The sequence below is a fragment of the Tachypleus tridentatus genome, chromosome 6 (genome assembly GCF_004210375.1).
Source record: "Tachypleus tridentatus isolate NWPU-2018 chromosome 6, ASM421037v1, whole genome shotgun sequence".
NCBI classification, from domain to species: domain Eukaryota; kingdom Metazoa; phylum Arthropoda; class Merostomata; order Xiphosura; family Limulidae; genus Tachypleus; species Tachypleus tridentatus.
The window spans coordinates 158,062,082-158,086,193 of NC_134830.1; the positions used below are offsets into that span (position 1 = coordinate 158,062,082).

General features: G+C 33.3%; 1 protein-coding gene across 23 annotated transcripts in view; it reads left to right on the forward strand.

Annotated features, from left to right (window-relative positions):
* LOC143254232 (uncharacterized) overlaps positions 1-24,112 on the forward strand; it is a 142,727-nt gene that overhangs the window by 66,684 nt on the left and 51,931 nt on the right. The gene's annotated exons all lie outside the window — the stretch shown is intronic.

Sequence of the window (24,112 nt, forward strand, 5' to 3'; positions counted from 1 at the left end):
CTAGAAGCCAGCTTTACTAATGTTGATGGGCAAGACAAAGTTCTCAGTAGAAGCCGAACGATCACTTACTAATTTTCTCGTATCTTTCGTAATTCGTTGAAACCACAACTTTGATATTCACAGCGCTGAACTAACAGGCTGACTTGTTTATAAATCTATTTCTATAACAGGTACATTTAACCTTGTCTAATTCTCGTTTCTAGTAGTTCTTTATGGGCCAGCGGCAAGCTCAAGGATGTACACTCTAAATCCGATGTTCGATTCCTTACGGTAAACAAAGTATAGATAAGCCATTGTGTAGCCAAAAGTAACTTGCTCTTTTCCCCGCCACTCTTATCTTAAACTCAAGATAATACTAAATTACTAGTTATTGCAGACAGCTAGTAACGTTAAAACTCCCTGTGGTCAATATTAACATAAATGTAAAACAATAAACAAAGCCCGTGACGCTACTGTGTCACTTCATTGTGAAATCCCCTGAACAGTGGTGTCACACACACTAAATAACGATAATATGATATTTAATATTAGTTAGTTTCACAGTTAATTCGTTAATTAAATGTTGATACAATACGATTAATAATAAGCATTTTTTTTATTACTCGTGTAACTGCTCATAAAATCTTGCCACCAAAAATACTTGGTGTTTTTGTTTTCGTGGATTACGATTGATGGAATGGTCTCATGTTCTTTATCAAAGCTTGCTTTTGTTTTGTCACTGGATAAGTTGTTGTTTTTTCAGATATGTACGTGGTCAAAAGAATGAAACTCACTGTTGGTTTCATCTTTGGTGATAAACTGAAAGAAATAGTTAAAAACAAACTTTTTAACATGTTCGTCTCTGCAGGCAAATTCTTTGAAGCAAACCAATTGATCACTCTCTTGTGAACAACAACCAAGACACATTTGATTAGTTGTCTTCATTTATCTTCCACCGGAAGTTCAGTTTCTGGTGGTGGAACCTCTGTGTAGCGTACAGATATTTTGTAGTCAAAGGCTGTGAAACTGTTCGAAACAATTCTAACCCCTATATTGGTACTCCAGCTGAAGTGTATTTGAAATATGCACTTTTTAAGTCAATCATCTACACATTATGTAGTGTGTAGAAGCTTCCTGCCGCAAGTGGGACTTCTGACTTTCCAACTGCTGGATCTTTTTGACCATTCACTGTTTCACAAATCTACAAAGCAGATTTTCCCTTTTCATTACTATATCAGGTCATATATCAAGTGTCAATCAACATGTTACAACGTTTCCTGTTAGTGAATCATTGACTTTCAGGCTGATTTCTTAAATAAATACACTTTTGAACTTCATTTTGCTGCTATAACCATGAAAATGTCCAAACTTTCCTTGATTATATTAGTTTCTGTTTCTAATCCTTCTATAAATCTAATATTTGTTTTTGCAATTTTTCTCTTAAATTCCTATCTCTTTATTTATGTTTAATATTTTACTTTTTGGTAAGTTTCGCACAGTTACATCACGTCCAGTAAATTTTCAACTTATCTTCGAGCACGTGTCATTATTCTTGAAGTTGTCCTATATTCTATTTATTTTCATCAAAATAATCCCACTTCAGACACGGAGATTGGAGTAGCATCGTTTGATGGTTGGATTGCTTCATATTGTTTATTACAAAAGAAAAATGCAAAGTTCAGTCCAGAAACTATTAACAAGACTTTTTAAATGAAAATAAAACTGTATAGTGATGTAACAACCACAGTATACATTCACTATCTTCAGTGCCAAGGAGAACATATCTCAATACAGTGCCTTCGCGCTTATTAATGTATACGTTGTGGTACATTAGTATTGGTTGAGATGCTATTATATTAGTACACTGCTTAATAAAAACTATTAGCATGTGTATTGGATTACGTTGATGAAGTATATTTTTAATAAAGGTTATTTACGTTACACACATTAAAGATAGCTTTTTTGTTTTTTATCGACCTTCACGTTATACGACTTGGCTTTACATTCCAAACACCCGTGAGTGAAAGTGCAGGTGGATATATTTAAATATATGAACCCCACTACACCTTCTTTGTACAGTGCTGACGAGACCCGGCATGGCCAAGTGATTAGGGCGCTCGACTTGTAATCTGAGGATCGTGGGTTTAAATCCCCGTCATGCCTAACCTGCTCACCCTTTTTAGCCGTGGGGGCGTTATAACGTCACGGTCAATCCCACTATTCGTTGGTAAAAGAGTAGCCTAAGAGTTGGCGGTGGGTGGTGATGATTAGTTGCCTTCCCTCTTGTCTTACACTGTTAAATTAGGGACGGCTACGCAGATAGCCCTCGCGTAACTTTGCGCGAAATTCAAAAAACAAACAAACAGTGTTGACGACGCCTTTCATCCTACCCTCACCAGGTCGGTTGAAATATTGTAGATGCAACAGTGGTGTAGGAACTATGTATATCGTGAAGAAGTGTCAGGTCGTGAATCAAACTGTGTAAGTGAAATGTAACTATAATTAATTTTATCTAAGTAATTTATAAATAATATTTTTTAGCGTTAGGAGTTATAACACCACATTTTATTTTAACGCTAATTCTCTTATTTAAATTATCTTTCACAAGAACTGGCAAATCAACCACATTATAATTTTCTTTGTAGTTAAGCGCAAAGTTACGCAGTGAGCTGTCTCCATTACGGGTATCAAAGCTCCATTTTTAACGTTAATCCATCTCAAGTTTACCTCTGGTTCACTACAACGGGAATCACATTTAGTAATTTTAAAATTTCGTGAGCGAAAGGAAAGCAAGATGTGCTATAATGTTCAAAGTTAGGCTTCGGTACGAAGTGGTACAGAACATTTACGTGCTTCGTTTATTTTGCGTAAAGTTACTCTGCGCTTGTCGTTCCTAATCTGGAAGTGAAAGACTAGAGATAAACAGTTAGTACCACCCAATGCCAACTCTTTACCAACGAATAGTGGGATTGATCATAACATTATAATGCTTCAGTGGCTGAAAAGACGAGTATATTCAGTAAAGAAATTCAAACCCACAACTCGCAGTTTGCGACTGGAGTGCTCTAATCTCCAGGTCAGTTTACATACGTGCATATTTTCTTGTATTTACAATAATTCATAGAAACACAAACTCAACATCACTTACATTGAACTATCTAAATAGTTTATTCATTAATAATTCTACCACTTTTAAAAGGCTTGCTAATCAATAAAAAATCTTACATAGTCTCGCCTAACTCATGTTTTTAATCTTTTCCAGAAATTTCAGATGTTGAGTTATGTATTCGTATTAAAAGGTCAAAACTTCATTTACCTGAAACTAACATAAATGCCCAATACAAAAAAAAAAAAACTTAAATGGTTTATTTTGGAGTATTAATTAAAAGGAAAAAATCCAAAGTACAATCCACTTAATGGTAGTTCCCTGCTAGTACAGCAGTAAATTTACAGATTTACAATGCTAAAAGCATGGGGAACAATTCCCCTCGGTGGATTCAGCAAATAGTCCAATGTGGCTTTGCTATCAGTAAGCACCTACATCTGCTTAATGGTAAACGAATTTTATTGCTTCAGTTTCTAAAGTTTAGTTCTGCTTATTGTGCTCTGGAAGGCCTGACTTCACTGAGGTTACTAAGTCCCACTTACATGCAAAATTTTTTGTATCTTTATTTAGTAGGAGTGAAATGAATAAAAGCTTGAAGCAGCATGTGTGTGTGTAGGGGGATAAAGAAGGATGAACTCGTATGCCCCCATCCCCATCCATCTGGTATAATTTGTGTACATATATTAATCTGACCTGACAAACAATGTCTAGCAGAAATTACCACTTTTCCTCTTTTCGAGCTTGGGGGCAATCCCCCACATGACAACCCTGATCCCTGAAACATGTACTCTGTTCACAAACTGGACTCGCTGCCTGATTTAATAATCATTCAGACACTGTGATAAATTCAATAATCATTTATCATTCTTTTATGTTGTTGTTTAACTGGCATTATTATCATTTCTTAAACTTCCAGACTTTGAACTCTGTATTAATTTGGTGATGTCAAAACTCTCTCTTGCAGCCATTAATGTAATCGTCTAAATTAATAAAACACAAGAATGTAGACTGTTGTAAAACAATGTGGACAACACAATGTTGTACTAAGCTACTATATAACACAACTGTTATTGTATTAACTTCAGAAATTTGTACAACTCATGGCATCATCGTATATAAGAACACCTTATTTCCATAACCAAATGGTTAAGGCACTCAACTCATAATCTGAGGATCTTGAGTTCGAATCTTCATCAGACCAAAGATGCTTGCCCTTTCAGCTGTGAGGGACATTTTAATGTGATGGTCAATCCCACTATTTGTTGGTAAAAGAGTAACTCAAGAGTTGGCAGTGGGTGGTGATGACTAGCTGTCTTCCCTGTAGTCTTACACTGCTGAATTAGGGACAGCTAGTGCAGATAGTCCTTGTGTAGCTTTGCACGAAATTCAAAACAAAACAAACCTTTCAAATGTGGCTTGGCAGAAGATTGGAAGGCTTATAATGCCAAAATTCAGAGTTCAGAGCAAACCCTTTCTCTTGCAGTTCAGTAATTCATACATGTTAAAAGTGATGTACAATAGCATATTGTATTTCAGTCTACATACAAAATGTATATTATCCTAAGAGTGTTGTCATGAAAACATGCCAGTCCCACCATTTCATTCAGGTTTATTTTAATATACTTTTAAAGTTGTTGTTAAATTCAAATCCACACAATTTATCTGTGGTCTGTCCACCATAGGTACTGGAACTCAATTTTTAGTGTTATAAGCCCTTAGTTTTACTACTGAGACATTGGGGGCTTGATGTTAAAGAAATGATACATTTAGTAGATGTCTGATCAGTTTATTTTTCATGTATTCATTAACTGGATCATTGACATATTTCTGTTAACATATGAGAGATGTAAAATTTGACAGGTATGACAGCTTGGTAAAAGGTATTTACTGTAAAATGTTGGCTTTAATTTGCGGTGACATTGTTCATATCATGGTAACCCTTATAAAAACAGGTTTTTTATAATTTACAATAATAGTCTTTTATTCAAATAATTCATTTATTGACTTGTTACTAACATTTTGTAGGCCTATCAAATTTCAACATTTCTTTGATCAAACTTGTGTAAAAAGTAATAATATTACTTATTGAGATGTATTAATAGTTGTAGTAGTTTTTCAAATACTGTATTCAATTTGTAATTCATTATATAGACTATTATGTACAGTGCATATTATTATTACTTTAAGAAGCATTAGCAGGTAATTTATGATTATGAGTTTTGTCATAAAAATTTCAAGTTTTGAATGTAATATTGAACTTGTATTAGTAGTATTGATTAATCAGCAAAAGCAGTTTGTATGTTTTTGAATTTTCACAAAGCTATATGAAGGCTATCTGTACTAACTACCCCAAATTTAGCAGTGTAAGGCGAGAGAGTTATCACCACCCATCACTAACACTTGGGCCACTCTTTTACCAATGAATAATTGGATTGATTGTAACATTATAATGCTCCCACAGCTGAAATGACAAGCATGCTTGTTTTAAACCTGTGATCCTCAAATTACAAGTCAAGTGCCCTCACCACCTGACCATGCTGGGCCTTTTTATTAAAAGCAGCAATTTTATTGTTAAATAAATAAAACAACAAAAGACTGGTGGGTATTTTAGTTTGAATATCTCTGTCCCCATTGCTTGGAAACAGAGATAACCAGGGGTGCTCAGAAAATGTCTTTCTCTTCATTCCACCCATGAGTTGGTATTTTGATCATGCAACCCAGAAAAAAATGTAATATTAATAAAAAGGTTTCTTGAACTTCATTTGAGAGAATACTGACAAGTAAGTATCCTCAGAAAAACCAACAACAGACTGGATATGTGAATATCACAAGAATCAACGGCCGATGTGGGACTTAAGGTCCTTCAGGGCAGCGGGGGATCCATAGATCCTCTACTAAAATTTTGATGTGGGGTAAACGAGAAAATCCACTTTTATTTCACAGTCTCTAATTATTCCCTGGAGTTCCTGAGCTTTACAACTGAAGTAGAGGTGGTGGTTAGGGTTCCTTCCTGTGTAAAAGATGTAAAAATAAAAACCAAACATTTATGATTATGGCTGTAGATGTTACACAAGTAAAAAGGAGACTGGTGAATGTGCCATGTGTGTGGTGTTTCAGCCATTGTTTTGAATTGTAAAGTTAGTGCATTTTGTGTTTTAGCATTTTGTTAGTATTTTTTAATTAACTTTTGTATTCTCACATTAACATCAGGCAGAATATTAAGGGAATCTAAGTAGCATGATAGGGTTTATCTCAGTAGCCAGTATGCTGTGTGAATTGCCTGGTGTTGTATGTTCTCTAATTGTTTCCTGAGGTGACTGGACATGGTGCAACTGACCACACATCCATATTCCTAATATAACATTTTTTGTATCTTAAAAGAGTGTGTCTGTTTTTCTTATAGCAAAGGCACATTGGGCTATCTGCTGAGTCCACTGAGGGGAATTGAACCCCTAATTTTAGCATCCATAAACTTACTGCTGTTGTTAGTCACCATTACATACATAATTGTATTGCCACATTATATTCACAAGAACTTATAAACTGTAATATCAGTGTAATTTTTAATTCATTGTAGAAATAAATTGGGAAAAACTTGTCACATTTTTTATTAAGCTGTTTTACTTTTAAATTCTTAATTTAAGGATAATATTACACACACAAGTAACAAATAAACAGTCATTTTTACGATGTTGTGATGATTCATAATATCAAATTTCACTTTCCTTCGAACAGTATAGAAAATACCATTAATTCTCACAGAGTCCACGTGTACACGTAATTAGTTTTTTTTTATCATATACAGATTAGGAAGCTAAAAGTGTATTTTTTCATATTCATGTGTTTGTAATTATTAGTACTTTCAAGTGTTAAATATATTTTTATATTTGATATTTTTCTATGTCTGAATTGGTTCTGTTCAGTATCTTCACCCCTGAAGGGGGGATCTTCATTATTTTACATAAAGTTTGGCTACAGTTTGGAGATGACATACTTTGAAAACTTGGGTATGTAAGAAAAGTCTATATACAGCTACTTATCTCTCCAAACATAGTTTTCTATACTTAGAATTTTATCATGTTTGTTACATATAACCGTTAAAATAAATGTAACAAGTATGCTATTTTGTTTTTATTATATCATTGCTGGTGTGATTTTTACTTTTTTGAAGTGAAGTCACTCTCTTGTTTCTTTCTTGTGCACCTCCTGTCTGGTATAAAACTTTTCATTTTATTTGTTGTAGTTTTGGAATACAACATATGCTAATATTATATTTCAGCTCTGTAATATTGTTTTCCCTAATATGTTTAAAAAATGCATCTGGTCAGTTTTTGTAAGTGTAATTATAGTCATGTGATTATATCTTAATAATGTGTTATATTTTTGTCTTTGGCATTTCTTTCTGATGTCTTATATTCATCTTGTGGTTAGATATTACTAGTTTATATGTTAGTCTGTTATATTAAGTTATCCTAAGAATAGTTAGTATTTTAATGTCATGGTCAATCCCACTCGTTGTTGGTAAAAGAGTAGTCCCATAGTTGGCAATGAGTGATGGTGACTAGCTGCCTTCCCTCTGGTGTTTCACTGCTGAATTAGGAACAGTTAGGGACAATAGGCTTGGTGTAGCTTGGAAGAAATGAAAAACAAATACATTTTTTGTTACACATAGCTAAGTTAGAAATTTGATTACATGAAATTATGTTTAATTTTTTAACTCATGGGTGCTTTCATTTTCTGGCATTTCAATGCAGTAATGAACATAAAACACAAGGGATCTATAAACAGACTTACAATTAGTTACCAGAGCTTAGGAACTAGTTTGTACATAATTGTAATTTTAGAATTGGTGTACAAAACCATTATTATAAGCTTCAGTGTTAACTTCCATGTGATTAAGTTGTTATATGTCACTGGAATAACTGTAGTTTTAAATGGCACAGTAAATAAAATAATTAAAAAAAAAGAAAATAAACATAGGTATAACTAATATCATTCCTTCAGAAACAGTGATGTAAACAAGATGTTAGGGATGTCACTTGTATCATCCTTACATTGTAGTACAGGTACACAGTGTAAGAGAAAGTTACAGACAAAAATAGTATAATAAAACTCAATTGTAACTAAACACTTGTATATATTATTGTGTGTTAATTCTTGTCTGTACCATTTTGTAGGAATGATACAAATGCCATCCTTACTATCTTGTTTACATTGTTTTTAATGACTGATATTAGCCATCATACACCTGCTTCCTTTATTTTTGTTACAAGTTTTACTTCATATCTGTTTGCTGTTTTTTTTAATGCAGTGTTTCAGTACATGTAATAAGGTTGTATTTACAATCGTTATAAATAGTGAGGTTTCAACTATATTTATTGTTTATCTATTATTAGCTGGTGTGTCCTGTTTCACACTTTACCTAAGCTTTTTAAAGAAATGCTAAATTTATGTAAAAAAACTAACTTCTACAGGTAATTATAACATTGTTTACACAAGAGTTATTATTGTTTTAAAAATTACTACTGGTTACTAATCAGATACTTCATTTGAAACTATGTCGCCACAGTGTTATTGGTTGATACCATTGTTTTGATTTATCAGTTATTACCTAATAAAAAACAACAAGAAATTCAAAGTTTTTACAATGTTATTTATAGACGTTTACAGAATTTGTGACTCAGCCATTGTATAGATATTGTTATAAAAGGAAACTGTTAGTATTGTGAAGACCTGTTGAAGAGATATAGAAAATACCATTTCAATTAACAATTCGTGTTATCCCTACAAAGACAATATTACCACCTGCGTGATATAACATCTAGTTATACCTAAAGGCAGTTAGCTGGATTACTGCAAAATTCCTCTCGAGTGGAAGTTTTAATTGTGCAGATGTTTTTGTGTGTCTGTATATATATCTCGTTGGGTGTGTTCGTTTAGATTACTTGGTGTAAATAATGCAAAATCCATTGAGCGTTACAATAAAAATCTACTTTATTCAATTAATTCATAAAATATCTACTGGCTACATTCGCCTTTACTAGACAAGCGGTAGGTCTGTGTGTACAAATGTTTCAGGACTTATTACGCATGTAAATTTAGGCCTAAACTCAAATATAGCGTTTCAGTATAAACTTCAAAATTTACACCTAACTTAAATAGTGTAGATTAATAGATGCACACGTAACTCATCAAGTGACCAAATAACAGAATATGCGATAACTTCTCATAACATACTTCTGTGGCTGCCCTAAACCGAATTGGTGGTATTTATACTAATATAACCAATTAGATCTCAATCTCCTGCCCCCTCTAACTGAATAATTAAAACATTAATTATTTATTAGTGTGGATAAAATAAATACGTAACTTTATTCTCTATAAAATTTTGACATATAGATCTTATTGTTATAAGGCATAAACACAAACATACGTAGTATACGAGATTATTGATTTAACTGTAATAAATGATGCATATTGCTACTTCTAGGTATGTGGCACTTGTTTTTCGAGAAAAAAGAACAACAACAAAACCTAATTTGAGTCGGAGACGTCGATATTTAAGATGTGAACTTATATAGCTAGAAATGTGTATAACACCAAAATACTGTTTTTAGTTAACTAGACATTCGGCGTTTCACATTATGGGTTATTAAGGATCGTTCACTAAAATACAAGTTTCGATATCCATGGTGTGCAGAGTACAGATAGCTCATTGTTTAGCTTTGTGCTTAATTCTAAACAAACAAACTAAAACAGAAACCGAAACTGACAATGCAAGGCTTTAAATAATGTGTTATAAAGTCGTTTATTTCTTGTATTAATGTCTTCCATGCACAAATACACACTACGGAAATTATTTTATAGTTGCTAAAAATACCGTAATTTATATACTGTTGATTTCAATTCGCGCTGTGTTTTATATGTTAATTGTATCCGTAATAGCCTTAAACTATAATTATAGTTCATTTGATGTTTTAACGCGACTATAGCACAACAGTTATAATTGTTACCAAATTCACCCTCACAACTTGTGCTCGATTTTGAAGTCACTTTTATAGTAACCTGAGAGTGAACATGACTTACAATTGCTATAACTTTACGACATATTCCGTGATAAGAAAAAGATATTCACGCAAATCACTTGTCAGACGTATCTGTAGTAATAAGTAGAAATATCTTTTTCATAAGACGTTATTTACGTAATTAATTTTATAATTTAATTTCCCTTACGGAAAGGGGGAGACAAATTTGAGTGAGCTACGGATTTTTAATTTGTAAATTTGGTCACCCTACCCATCAATCATTTTGGTAAAACGTTTTAACAAAGCTACTTAAAATAATCACTATAAGATCTCATAGTCTTCCAGTAGCTAAGCTGTTCGAGGTTAAGACTACACAGTGTAAAATATAGAAATAACGAAAATATTATAACGTTGTGAGGGTTAATTGTAGCAAGGTATTCCAGGTTTAATTATAAATACGCCATAACATCTGAGTATTGTTGAGCTTAGACTTAAGTGGACAATTTAGTTTTTAAAAAGATATATTTCGTACTGATATGTAGTGCAGCCATTACCTATATTAACCATCTTGTTTACAATTGTGGAAAGTGTTTACTATTCTAAAAGTATTTTCGTGTAGAATAATGAGATAAAAATGATCATAATTTTTGTAACCACTAAACTCCAGAATAACCTCTTTCGTGATGTCTACGCAGACTGTCTCATTTTATCAATAGCCTACCAAACGATACATTTACGGCCTAGAGGAAGTCTGTCAGCATTTGCTACAAGCTCCGCCTTTCTTGACTTCTTGCCAACCAATCATTGCTGTCCTGGTTTTCTTACGTATACGTATATGTGAGCTTGAACTGAACCTTTTGCGTATCATATTCGTCGTAAATCGAACCCAATGACGTAATCCGTGTTCTTCAGTTGCGATTTATTGGTGTATATTACGCATATAAGATCTCAAATTTGTATCGTAATTTAACGAATTATAGTATTTATGTGATAAGCCTGTTAAAATCAAGTTTTATCCATTAGATCTTTTGTTTTGTACGAAGACATGAATTGGTAAAGCAAAGGCTTGAGACTTTCGGGGACGAAAGAGAAGGGGAAAAATCAGGGGCGAAAGATGACTGAACGCCCCCAGTGGCAAACAAGTGAGCTAGCCTTCCATAGAAGGCTGCCCAGTCTGCTTGTTCCGTTAGACATGAAGAGATTAGGTAGCATCGGAATATTATCTCGCGCCAGCACGTAGTTCAAGAACGGGGGGTCAACAGTTCTGAAATTTAACATCAGTGTACGAAACGAATCTTGAGCCCCTCTATAAAAATATAAATATCTACCAACTTACATCGTATGTTTTGTTGTTCTTATGTTTATCATTTGTACCGTTTAATCTGGTTAATTTTATTCGGAGTGTGTGGCTTGTAACGTAATTGTGAAAATTCTGTTTGTACAGACACGTTTTTGTGTGCGTCTCTTAGCTAGGTTTTTAACTCTAACTGTGGTTCACCCATATAAAGCTATATTGTATTCTTGACATATATGAACTTTCTTTGATGTTGAGGTCCTTTATTTTCACTCAATAATAAGTAAAATAATATGTACCTACACACTTAAAGAATATATGTTAGGACTAATTCGTCATTTGCAAGAATATAAGCATTTGCTATATTTTTGCACATTCCGGTTAGAGAAAATTTATATTTGTATACATAGATTTTTAAACACTCCCGTAGTCTAAAAATTTAAAATCATTCTGTGATCAGTTGTTAATCAGAAGTATCACTTCAAGGGCTTTAAAACGTTACGCAGTTAAATTAATTCTACGCACAGGGTTTCAAAGCACACATCGAGTTGAATATTTTTAACCAGGTAAATTTTTGTTTCGTATTTTCGCGCAAAGCTACATATAAGTTATCTGAGTTAGGCGTCCCTAATAGTAGACTAATAAACGAGTGAAGGCAATTAATTACCAGTATTAATTGAATAATTTAGTCTAACTTTCATTCTTATAACGTACCCACGGCTCAATAATTGAACCATCCGACACATAGCCCAGCACGTTTACTACTAGGACACGCCAGACCACAACATTTATTTTTTCATAAACATGAAGTTATTTTATTTAAAGGAAATAATAAAAAAAACTGGTTCAAGTGTTCGGATTCTGTGTGTGATATACAAGTTTATCGGTACTGTTGTTTGACGTTATAAAAATAATTTTAATAAATTGAGAAGGTTTGATAATGTTTCAGTGAGTTCAGTAGACGTGTACAAGTGTCATTTGCTAAGTGTAAAAAAATATATGTAACATTTTAGAACGTTCTACGCTTGAACGACTGGGTAGCGAGGTGGAGTTCTGACGGTTAACGATGCAGAATAAAAGTTGAAAATGTGTTAGAATAAAAATGGTTAAACAATTCATACATGTTTATGTTGTTATTTTTTCTTGTGAATAGTCGTGTTTTGGTTGCTATGTTACGTCATTTATTTTTATTTTGTAATGGTTCAGAAGGTTAAAAGTTCAACTTTTACTTTGAAAATATACTTTATGTAATAAATAATAGTTTGTTTTGAATTTCGCGCAAAGTTACACGACAGCTATCTGCGCTAGCCATCTCTAATTTAGCAGTGTAAGACAAGAGGGAAGGCAGCTAGTCATCACCACCCACCGCCAACTCTTGGGCTACTCTTTTACCAATTAATAGTGAAATTGACCGTAACATTATAACGCACCTACGGCTGAAAGGGCGAGCATGTTTGGTGCGACAGGGATTCGAACCTGTGACCCTCGGATTACGAGTCGCACGCCTTAACCACCTGGCCATGGCTGGCCAAGTAATAATTAATATTTACACCTCACCATAACAGACATTATAAGGAAGGTGTTGATGGTAGGACTGCGGATACATCCATTACTGTTTCTTATTTATTCTACATTCCAATGAGTTAAAGCAACATATTAGAAATTTGTAATTTTACGATTGAGTTATCTTTAAAAAAAATTATTACAGTTGTCATCTAACTGTTGAAAATTAGTTAACTGAAATGGCATACAGTTGTTGCGTTGCGTGTACTTTTTTTTAAAATTAAAATTTAGTCACCATGTTTTTAACTCGCCATCCAAAATACCGTATTTTCCGGTTAATCGCCGAATAAGCCGAGGCCAATTTTCAGCTCTGAAAATGAGGGTTTTTGCTTATTACCGCCCAATAAGCCGAAGCCATTTTTAAGAAGTGACAAGTTTCTTCAAAATGATTTCTTAGTCTCGTTTCAGCGTCAGCATGCATGTTGTGTGTGATCATTGGCGTCCTGTAGTAAAGCAGAACGTGTCGTATTGAGACAGAGATGGAATTAATATGTCATTCGTTATTGGCTCCACTCACTGTAATTAAGTAACCAATGAAATTCCAGAAACAAAGTTTCACTGTAGTCTTAACGTGCTTTGCTGATGGCACAAAATTACCGCCTATGGTAATTTTCAAAAGAAAAACATTTCCTAAGAATAAGAAATTTCCGAAAGGAGTGATCAGCCAATAAGCCGACCCCCAAAAATCAGGTCCAAAATTTAGGGCCAGAAATTCGGCTTATTAGGCGGAAAATACGGTACATGAGGTAAATTCATAATAAGTAAAATCAATTGAAATGTATAAACAAATAATACGATGTGAAACATTTGATAAACATAAACAGTTATGTTTTGTTGTTTTTTTTTGTTAATTATTGCATTTGTTGTTTTTATTGCTAGAATTAACACGTAGCTTCAACCTGATGGTTGAGGGTTCGAATCCCCGTCTCACCAAATATGCTCGCCCTTTCAGTCGTGGGGGAATTATAATGTGACGGTCAATCTCACTATTTATTGGTAAAAGAGTAGCCCAAGAGTTGGCGGTGGGTGGTGATGACTAGCTGCTTTCTCCCTAGTTTTACAATGCTAATTAGGGAAGGCAATTGTAGATTGTCCTCGTGCAGCTTGGCTCGAAATGCAAAACAAACCAGTGTTTGGATTTCAGTCTTTTTAATACTTTATTTCTGATATAGTTGTCTGAAATTCAAAACGTCCGTCACTTTGCACCATGTCTTATATGAGAAATAGACGATGTTTGCTAAGCCTATGACGCCTGTAATAAAATGTGTTAAAACAACATTGATTGTAACTTTATATACACATGTATAACTACAATTTAAAATAACGCTTAATTAAACCTAGATTTCATGGGTTATATAAACACATAAAATCAGTTTGAAAAAGCTTAGCTGCAACTGCTTTTTGAGCGTTATATTATTAGTTCAATTCGCATAAGACTAAGCAGTGCGATAAAAGTTATAATACCGTATAATTGGGTGTGTTTTTCATATAGCAAAGCCACAAAGGGCTATCTGCTCAGCACACCCGTATAATTGGAATAATCCCAAAGGGTGATAATTAGTAGGCCTAAAACTCCTAAGTAGGAGGCGTGTAAGAACAGATCCTATTGTATCAGAAATTATATTTTTTACGTGTCTGATTTTGAGTTCGAAATATACAAATAACAAATGTTTAGTCATCTTTTGGCATGTAAACTAAGTTTGATAATGTAAAACATTTGTCGTTATGCGCATGCGAGTTACAGGATTAAAACTGTATACAGAAGATATGTTTATATTCAGCTTTCCACTTGTGTTTATTCCTCCAGTGCTGAGTAAGAAGAAGAAATATATATATATTTTAATATTCTACAGTTTAAAATTCAACTTACTTTAACTTAATATCCATATCTTCACCATTTCATAAAAATATTTTAACTGTGATAATTTCTATATATATTTTTAAACGTTTGTAAATACGTTAATGTGTAGATATCCCTGTCGTAGTTGTAGTTCAAAGGTAGATGTTAAATTAACACGTTTATTCTGTTAATTATCTATGTATTTCAAACCTTGTCTAGTTTTAATAAAAAGTTTTCCCAATGTGATGTGATAGTAGAGGATTTATTATGACGTATATGGATGAAGGCGAAGCAATCAACTTCACTGCTCCTAATAAAGAGAATAAGTATCCTACCTTCTTTGGCACAAAAATCTTTGTTTGCCACTACTGAATTTTGCTTACTGTGGTGTTCTTACTACAAGATGATATGAGAAGCCAAACCCAGGGGTTCTATATCATATATACTATGTTTAAAATGTTAATTTTAGAATAACAACGAATCACAAATGTTTTCTTCTTCAGAAATTGCAAAAAGGTGTAGTGTATTTACTCAAGTGACCACTACGTTATAATCCAGAACAATGAGAGGGTCAAACAAACTATACTTGGTATAATCCAGAACAATGAGAGGGTCAAACAAACTATACTTGGTATAATCCAGAACAATGAGAGGGTCAAACAAACTATACTTGGTATAATCCAGAACAATGAGAGGGTCAAACAAACTATACTTGGTACAATCCAGAACAGTGAGAGGGTCAAACAAACTATACTTGGTACAATCCAGAACAATGAGAGAGAGGGTCAAACAAACTATACTTGGTACAATCCAGAACAATGAGAGGGTCAAACAAACTATACTTGGTATAATCCAGAACAATGAGAGGGTCAAACAAACTATACTTGGTACAATCCAGAACAGTGAGAGGGTCAAACAAACTATACTTGGTACAATCCAGAACAACAGGAAGTTCAAACAAACTATACTTGGTACAATCCAGAACAGTGAGAAGTTCAAACAAACTATGCTTGGTATAATCCAGAACAACGAGAAGTTCAAACAAACTATACTTGGTACAATCCAGAACACTGAGAAGTTCAAACAAACTATACTTGGTACAATCCAGAACAGTGAGAAGTTCATACAAACTATACTTGGTATAATCCAGAACAGTGAGAAGTTCAAACAAACTATACTTGGTACAATCCAGAACAGTGAGAAGTTCAAACAAACTATACTTGGTACAATCCAGAACAGTGAGAGTTCAAACAAACTATACTTGGTCAAACAAACTATACTTGGTACAATCCAGAACAGTGAGAAGTTCAAACAAACTATACTTGGTATAATCCAGAACAGTGAGAAGTTCAAACAAACTATACTTGGTATAATCCAGAACAGTGAGAAGTTCAAACAAACTATACTTGGTATAATCCAGAACAGTGAGAAGTTCAAACAAACTATACTTGGTATAATCCAGAACAGTGAGAAGTTCAAACAAACTATACTTGGTATAATCCAGAACAACGGGAAGTTCAAGCAAACTATACTTGGTACAATCCAGAACAGTGAGAAGTTCAAACAAACTATACTTGGTATAATCCAGAACAGTGAGAAGTTCAAACAAACTATACTTGGTATAATCCAGAACAATGGGAAGTTCAAACAAACTATACTTGGTACAATCCAGAACAGTGAGAAGTTCAAACAAACTATACTTGGTATAATCCAGAACAGTGAGAAGTTCAAACAAACTATACTTGGTATAATCCAGAACAATAAGAAGTTCAAGCAAACTATACTTGGTACAATCCAGAACAATAAGAAGTTCAAACAAACTATACTTAGTATAATGCAGAACAATAGTAAGGTGAAATATACACGGATTGTATTCACGTTTTTTTAGATTTAGTGGAAATTCCTATTTAGTAGTCTCATATGACTGAAGTCACGGCTTTTTATTTTCATTTCTAGACATATTATTCTGCAACTCCCAGACCATTATAAATAGGAAACTGGGTTTTTATTTGTTGTTTTTTCAGCACTAAACCCATGAGCGTTTATCAATTATTTTATTATCAGTATTTGATGAAATTTTGTGGATCAACAAGTTAATATGTTTAAAATTAACTAGCTGTCTCACGTTAAACTCTTTGCACTGAATTCGTTTGTTTCGTGATAACTTAGAATTTGCAAAAGGCAATGTTGTGTAGTCCGTGATCCGTTAAGAACAACAAAAACCAGCTGAGTAATTATGTACACAGGTCAATCTCTGATACAACTAATTAAAGGAGCAGACATGGATTAAGAATTCCTGGGGATCTGGTCACGAAGAACATGTGTCCTAAATGCACGCCCTCTTCCCCCCCTCTTCCTGTTAAAATACAAACTTGTAATAAAATGTGTGAAGAAATAAACTCGTAAAATGTTTACACGCTGGATAAATAACAAAGCAAGTCAGGGGCCCAGTGGGGGCGTGCGTTGATCCGCCCTTAATATAGAGGGAAATGTAACGTGACTATAATTTTTTTTATAACGATAACCTACCTTATTAACAAAAATATTACATTACCTGGGTATGGCATGTGAAGTTAAAGACAAACACTCCAAGAAAGACATGTGCAAAAGTTCGTGTTGGAAGAGACAAAGTGCACCCATGAGTGGTATATGAACAGTTAATTATCTACTGGATGAATAAATACCACCTTATCACGCATGACAACAATTTTTTGTTGTTTTTATTTAATCTTACAAAGTTCTAGAAAGCTTTTGGAGGTAGATGGATGGGGAGGTGTTCCTCGAGTTTGGTTGTGTATCAGCTAGAGGCCTGCCCATCTTTTGGTTGCGGCCTACTAGTTGACGTCAACTAAAACAATATTATTGAATATAGTTCAGTAACCTAAACAATTTAGCATGAAATGAACACATTATTAGAATTCTGGGATTTTTTTATTTATTTTTTGCCAGTAATCCTTCGTGGTTCACAGACATGACAAAGAACCTGGAATACTTGTATGAAGCTCTCGTGTAAGAATAGCACTTTCTATATTATTAAAATACGTTTCTGTAATTTTCTGCATTGGAACAATGTGAGTTTGAAACTTAATTTGTAATGAAAACTCTTCCCATACGTTTATATGACGTTAGTAGTTTAACTGTTGTGGTTGTTTGTCGAATTTCGCAAAAAGCTTGTTCGTTTGTTTGTTTATTTGTTTCTTGAATTTCGCGCAAAGCTACTCGAAGGCTATCTGCGCTAGCCGTCCCTAATTTAGCAGTGTAAGACTAGAGGGAAGGCAGCTAGTCATCACCACACACCACCAACTCTTGGGCTACTCTTTCACCAACGAATAGTGGGATTGACGGTCACATTATACATTATTAATATAAGTAAAACTGGTGATTAACCTCAGAAGAATTACGAGTCCAGGTGTGGCTTAGTAAGTAGTATGCCAGATATGTAACGACTTTGTCTTATGAGTGAGGTTAGCCACGTAACACTTGACAAGTAACACCCACTAACATGTGTGATATATTTAGTAATTCGATTTTTGTTTTATACGAAGGAAAAAAATAAATAAATATATTTTTAATCTACTAAGCAACTTCGTCGAACATTTCCTTTCTTCTGGACTGTTTATCACAAAATCACATACTTTTTATCTGCTTTTTTCATTATTGTTACTTAAGGAGTGGTGCATTACTTGTTTACAGGAACATTAACGTACCTTATACAGTTGGTATCATTAGGCCTAAGTATCCAAAGAATTACAAACATCTGTTGTTAGAACACGTTATTTTCTTTCGTCAATCTAATTACAACAGTTTGAGATGCTTTAACTTAGCCACACTACGAGACCTCTCCCTGGACACTGTGTCAATCTATAAGTCGAGGTTGTCGGGGGAAAAGGCATTACTGTAGGACAGATATTAATCTTGATACAATATATACGAATTCCCCCACCCCAGTATAAGTTAACCTGAAAATGTAGTAAATCATGGGATATTTACACACCATTCGCGCTCTTCAATTGAGTTTTTTCCACCATTTTTTCTTGAGATGTTTGCCTTTCAATTCACGTGACATATCCGGCCAAGGTAATACTTTGTTAACGAGTTAACGTTATTAATAAAACAAACAAACAAAAACTCACAATAAATATCGACCCATATGCTTCTTTTATTGCTAGTAATTCTATCGATGTATTTTTCAAGATAACAGTAATTTGAGAAATTTAGTGGCAGGAAACGTGTTATCGTGGTAACCAATTGGAGGTTGAGCTGAGTCACGTGATTAGTCAGCCGTTTTTCAATAATTATAGACAATATATTAGGTTGAGGAATTATTCGTGAGCGTTTTTAAATAATTTCATTCAAGCATTACATGCAAGACTATACAATACTTCAATGCATGAACACATTACACCCAAAACATTTATTATGATACTTTATTTCATGTAATACCTAGGTATATAGTATACATTGTTTTAAACGAAATTGCAAGAAATTAAATGCGAAAAGCAGATGGTGTCGAAAATGCTCGATTTTGTCCACTTGACATTCCATTTAATGAGCTGAAAATGAAAGCAAAAATTAAAGACATATGAAAATCAAACACACCATCTATTAGAGCAAAAAATTATCTACCAAATGACATGAAATATTTTGCGAAAGCGTTTCATTTATGAATATATTTTTTTAACTTGATAAAACGCTCACGAATTATTCCTCAACCCAATAGTTTGTCTATTGAAAATCTTACTCTATTGTTTATCTTACAGTAAAATTATTAAAGCATGAGGTGTTTGTACATTTGTTTCAAAGAGAATCACAAAACTATCTCTGATTACAGGATCCACAGCATTTCATTTCTACCCCAAAATGCGGGAAATTCATAATTTTGCAATATTATGTATATCCAGATTTGTAGGTATAGGAAATAAAGACAGTTTTTCTGAGAAAAGAAAACTATGAACAAAACAATAAAACATACGGTGATTGTTTGTAAACTGGAAGATTTGAGGCATTTTAACTTATTTTCCTTCTTCGTTATAATATCTTCATTGCTAGTAGTGTTAAGTATTCCAACATGGCAATCATCAGGTTTAAAACAACACATCAGATTGATTAGTTACGTGATAAGTCAGTGACATAATGTATGTTTTTACAAAAGTTGGAAGTAAAATATTGTCATAGGAAGCAATTATTGAATGGTCAGACCGTTACTGCAGCCAAACGATGTGTGCAAGGCATGCCACTATTAGGAGGTCTGGGGGCATGACCTCCTAGAACATTTTTGAAAATTTAATGTTGTGAGTTTGAATCATGAGCCATTTTATATACAACACTGCATACACGCAGCGTAATGTATTGATTCAAAAGAAACAAGTTTTGATACATAAGTTATAGTTATACATGTCATGAAAAAGTGGTCAGGCCATGGCCTGACTGGCTTTACCGCTTCCTACGACCTTGTTGAAAAAAAAAACAACAACTGATGAATTAATCATATTACTCTTATAATTTATGGAACAGTTACTCAAAATCATTTGTAGTCGGAAAGAAGTGATTCTTGGATTAAAAACGGCGTTTGTGGATAAAAACAGTAGAAAGATTAGATACCAATAAAGCTGTTTTTAGAGATCCTTATGGTCTGTATGAATATTATTTATATAATGATAACAAATGTGAGAAAGGGAATCCAACTTCACCAACCACAGCATTTTACGTTGCCTAATATATTTCTTTAAAATTGTTAATAAAATTCGCTTTAGAAACTAAATGTTTTTCACTGGAGCAGTAAGACCTGTTATTTATTCACTATTTTGATTTTCTATTTTTTTTCCTATTATGTGAGCATAAAGAGTTTATCAGACCAGAGTTTAAGCCTATAAACTAGGACTATTAGAAACTATATTTTATTACAAGCTACAGGTTTTACAGTAACACCTGTAGCTTGTAATAAAATATACTTAACCAGTAAGTTAAGTAAAAACGAAACTATTTATTAAAGAAAGGATTACAAATAATTATTTTGTTATTAAGGTACCAAAATTTAAGTTTATGTATATGTATGTATCTTAACAGCACGGTAATGTTAGGCCTGTGTCTGTCGCTACAACGTAAATCTACTTGTTACGGCCTTTGTTTTAGTGATATTATATTAACAGCAATTTCTAATGCTGGACTTAAAAATTCAGAATTTTAGAACATACCTTATTCAGATAATGCTTGGTCTTCAAAGTTTTTGCCAACAATAATTTCAGTGATCAACTGTTATTCCAAAGAACCTAACTTTAATTAGACATAATCTAAGTTTCCGGTTAGGATATTATAAATAGAAGTTAGTATTGGCTTAGTCTAGTACTGAGCTCCAAGATTTAGGCTTAAAACAACCAACTGTTATTTCAGAAATTAACTTTAAAAAGCCACACATAGGTTTCAAGCTAGGATATAAAATTGAAGTTGACATAAGTTATCTCGAAAAAATTTCCATTCACTATATTTGTTTTGTTTTTACATTTAAGGCCTTTTATATTAGCTCAATGCATTTTTTGACATTAGACGCCAGAACCTTATGAAATATTTACACTTTTAAATTTCTAACTTATACTGCCATATTTATGTTACATTATAAAATCAGTAAATCGGTTCTCATGAATTGTCCGTGTAATGTGAACCGATTTTATAACGTAACATGAGTTAGAGACTGAAAATTTTAATACCGTTTTAGTTGTTTAGTATTTACAATATATATACGTACATATACAAATAAAACAAACGCAGAACATCTCAGAAAATGTTTTTTGATAGTGTTAAAAAGTTACAAGGCGAGTAATTTATGAATTTATGTATGACGGATTTTTTATGCCGCGGCATAGCGGTTCATAAAACGGCTCTGAGTTGGTTTTTTTTGTATTTTTTTAGTATAAATGTTTAGCTCAGAGTTCCGCCATCTCATAGCCGATTTGAGCTCTAGTTACACGTTTGAACTGAAGAGTTCAAACCCTTTCTATTGATGTATTTGACCATATCGTAGGTCTCGGACATAAAATAATTTAAATTTTAAAGGAAGGCTGGTAAAGGTTCTGATGAGTAATAAAACTGAATCGGATATACACGCGTCTCACGCTTGGTATTGTTGACAAATGAGAATACAGCTAAGAAAAAAGGCCTCATAGATTAATCCACTCTAATTCTACCTAAAGGAATTTCAAGTGTCGTGGCTACTGAGGATTCCCTCTTGTTTTTTTGTCGTATCCTCAAATAAAAAAAATGTTTCTTATATTAGCAAGCAAACATAAGACATTTTATTGACATACCAGAAAACAATAATATAAAACTAAGTTGATGGACTTATTTTACCAGTAAAACTTGTAATACTACCAGTTTTGGTGATTTCTTTATTTCACTGTAGTGAGTTTTAATTTTGTAGTATGAAATAAGTAATATTGTTACCTTTAGTAACCATGGAAATTTGAAATCACAGTTAAATGGTGATAACTGTGCTTGTTTTACCTAAGCCTACTGAGTTACCTTTCTAACCCGGTGGGGGATCTGTTACCTTCTCCACAGTATTACGAGCCTGTATCTCAGAACGGCTGGTATGGGTATTAACATTTTTATTGGTAAGGAGAGAACGTTTTGACCTTCCTAGGTCATCTTCATGTTAGGAAAGCCATACCAGCCGTTCTGAGATACATTATTATTTCAAGTGGGTTTCTTATCATCGAGAGTTAGGGGTCTGCTTTCATACAGATATGGATTTATGTTGTTGCTGTGTTGTTGTTTTGTTTTCCAGTTTATCAGATGATTTCTTTAAAAGCGTAGAAGAATAACATATTAGCTATTATGTGTGGTTCTGTAGCAGTTATTTTATAAATTTTTTGCCCATTGTAACCCTGTCTAGTAGTAAGTACTTTGATTAGAGGAAGTAACCAGTGACTGTTACAAATGTTGTTGTTGTTTTTAATAACTTATACAGACTCGGACGTCTGCAGCACGGTGACTACTTGAGCTATATATAAAAAGAATTATTTTTTCGATTCATTGTTTTTTGTTAGTATTAAACAAATTGTAGATATTGACGGGCTGTTCATAAGGTTTTCTTAGCAGCAGCTATGCCATATTCAACGATGCACGTATGAACAGAGTGAAATGGTATACCAGATGGTTGGGAGGGCTTATGGTGTCACACCCGTAATAATATTTTCTACGTTTTCATTGTTTCCATGTTACGCTTGACTGGAACTTTGCCGAGGCTTAAGCACTAGGTGTTGCTTTGATACAGCAGTAGTGAAAAAAACAAAAACTGGTGGTTGTTGTGGTTATATCTCGTTCATTAAAGTATCGATACGTTAAACAGGTATATTCGTACTATTACGTGGCTGTAGTTATCACGGAGCAAAGATTATATATATATTTATTTAACTTGACTGCGTAAAGCGTATATATTTACCCAATTTTTAGGAAATTGATTTATTCAAGACAGGTTTTAAAAAACAGACGTTTCAAGCAATAAATATTCCACTAACCCCAAACTACTATTTAATGCTGAAATATAAAATTAACCTTCGATTTTTAGAACTTTATAATTACGAATCATTAAGTTTTCTGCTTGCTTTCTATGCGTAAATAAACATTAAAAAACGACCATTATTTTAACCGCTAGCTATTTTTAATCAACTTCATATAAATAGAAGACCACGAATTATCGTTTTCAAATTGCCAGAACTTCGTTTATCTTTTCAAGTAGTTGCGCTGTTTTTAAACCTTACTAACCTCAGAGGAGTGAAGGATAATCTTTCTGTTTTTTTTTCTTCATGGAATTAGTTAAGGATTTATCTATTAATTGGTAACGGTTACTAACACTGTTGCCCAGATTTTTAAATTGATTTGTGTTTTCAATGATTGATTCTAATTTACATTGAAAAGTCCGGTTCTATTGGACTTACAAATTGAAGACTTCCTATGAAGAGAACAACAAATTTAATAATACATAAAGTTTTTCTCAAATAGATAAAATCAAATACTGAAAATAAAGTGTGTAGCAAACAGTAAATAAATAAATAAAAACTATTAACAAAACTGAATGGAGAAAAATGGAGAGACCAAAACGTGAAACGTTTTATGTAGTTAAAATAACGTTTATGACCTGTTACAAATCCCATATTTAGTTAATTGATTTAAAAGTCACGTGTCAAACTTGCATCTCTTGCTGGCTATTTGTTAGTCCAGATGGTGACGTTGAACCGACTTCATCATCTGTATAAGACAGATGACGCATTAAAACGTAAGTTCTTTTTCATTTATTTTTTGTTTGTTTG